The 2287-nt window shown below is 34.4% G+C and overlaps 1 long non-coding RNA gene across 1 annotated transcript; it reads right to left on the reverse strand.

The window, feature by feature from the left end:
• Positions 1 to 558: 558 nt before the first annotated feature.
• On the reverse strand, positions 559 to 2025 carry LOC137035380 (uncharacterized). Its single transcript, XR_010897070.1, has 3 exons — positions 1777 to 2025; positions 1565 to 1635; positions 559 to 788 (listed from the first exon to the last, which is right to left on the reverse strand). It is a non-coding gene; the product is annotated as an uncharacterized lncRNA (long non-coding RNA).
• Positions 2026 to 2287: the final 262 nt, after the last annotated feature.

The following is a 2287-nucleotide window of genomic DNA, read 5'->3' on the forward strand; positions in this document are numbered from 1 at the left end:
TAAGTTCACCCAAATATGAAATTTCTCTCATTAAGTACTCACCCTCATGTCATTCCACACCCATAAAACCTTTGTTCATCTTCCGAGGATTTCTGAAGCACACATAGGCAGCAATGTCATTGCACCTTTTGGGGTCTGGAAAAAAAGTAAAAACATCGTAAAAATAGTCAACATGATTGCAGTGGTTCATCCTTCATGTTATGAAGCAACAAGAATACTTTTTGTACACAAAACAAAACAAAAATAAAGACTTAAATCAACAATTTGAACCATTGTCATAGGTAGTGACAATGCAGGCTTCCATGTTTACATCCATATGCCGACTCAGTATTGGCCGAAGCTGAGCAGCACAACACATGGGTTTGATGCTGACGCAGGAGGCGGCTAATAAAATGAGCCGGCATTCAGACGTAAACATGGAAACCTGCACTGAGTTCACTAGGTATGAAACGGTTCAAATTGTTGAATGAATATGTTTTGGTTTTGTGCACAAAAAGTATACCTCTCTTCAAAATATTACGGTTGAACCACTGTAGTCACAATGACTATTTTAACTATGTATTTACTATTTATCCAGACCTTAAAAGGTCCATTGACATTGCTGCCAATGTGTGGTTCAGAAAGCTTAAACAGCACCTTTAATCAGAGTAAAACAGCACCTTAGTTCCCACAATGACGATAACGATATCAGCTATGTTGGCATATTCCTCTCCTACAGTGCTGCCCAGTTCAATGATCTCCGTTACATGACTGGTGAAGCAATCTTTAATCATGTCTCTGCTGACATCCTGTCAAATACACAAATAAATGCAAAGTGTTTACAATACTGTACAGTTGAATGTTCTCTTTAATTTTATGTGATAAGTGCCACACACAGATTTCGTCTCATCATCATTAAATCTGTTATTACATGAAGAAAGAGGGAAAGAGGGACTATGACAGACTAAATCCAGAAGAACTGTATCTGCAAGTCGATTAAAAAATACCTGCAAAGCTACAGTACTGTAAAAGGTTTTAGGCACTTGTGTAAAAATTCTGTAAAGTGAGGATGCCTTTAAAATGCTTTCATAAATTGATTTTCATTTATCTTCTATTGATTAAATCAATATTTGGTGTGATCGCCCTTTGCACTTTAAACAGTTTTTGGCCTAGTACACTTGATATTGTTTTTCCGATAGCTTTGCATGTATTTTTTATTTTTATTTTATTTTTTTTACATTTTGCAGACATTGCCACAGTTTTTCTTAATTTTCGCATTTATTCTCAACTTCATTTCTTTCTTCATGTTATAATAGACAGACTCAATAATGGTGAGACCAGATCTTCTGTGGAGCACCAACTGTTGTCAGACTGCCTGTGCATACAAAAATCTCACTGGATTATTAAAAATAATGGCAAAATTAATGTTTAGGAATGTAAACTGATATTTCATGACAAACTAGAGCACAAAGATATAAAAAGAAATAAACATTTTTGGGGATGAAAATACTAATGTGCCTTAGACTTCTGCAGTACTGTACATATGCTAAGTCAAAACGAAATTTGAATTCTCCTGTTAATGTACCTGGTAGGCTTCAATGAGCTCCTCAGATGATTCTTCCAGCGAATAACAGCATCTTGCTTATCTTCAACTTGCTGTTAAAAACAAAAGTAAAATGCAGCGAACATTAACAGTGTACACTTCCATCTACATACAACTATATACATGTCCTGGCAGAGTGAATACTGCAAGCTTAATCAGTGTTGCATAGGCTGTAAGAAGTATTGCCAACTTACCTTGCATGAGCTTTAACGGTGAGTGCAATCTGTGGAACATATGTTAGAAATGTTAATGTCAGAAATAGATTTCTTTTAATAAAATTTGAATAAATATACTTGTTTTAAAATTTGAACAGTTAATTTATTTTGGAACAACTGCATTCAAGTAAGTAGCCTATCAACAATAAATTTTCAATCATCTGGTAGAGTTAAAGGGATAGTTCACCCAAAAATGAAAATTCTTTCATCATTTACTCACCCTCAAGATGTTCCAAACCTGTATGAATTTCTTTCTTCTGCTAAACACATAAGATATTTTGAATATTTTTGATAACCAAACAGTTGATGGACCCCATTAACTTCTGTAGTATTTATTTTTATTTTTTTCATACTATGGAAGTCAATGGGGTCCATCAACTGTTTGGTTAACGTTACCCATATTCTTCAAAATATCTTCTTTTTTGTTCAGCAGAAGAAAGACATGTATGCAGGTTTGGCACAACTTGAGGGTGAAGAAATTTTTTATTTT

This window comes from Chanodichthys erythropterus, chromosome 14 (assembly GCF_024489055.1).
Source record: "Chanodichthys erythropterus isolate Z2021 chromosome 14, ASM2448905v1, whole genome shotgun sequence".
Taxonomy (NCBI): domain Eukaryota; kingdom Metazoa; phylum Chordata; class Actinopteri; order Cypriniformes; family Xenocyprididae; genus Chanodichthys; species Chanodichthys erythropterus.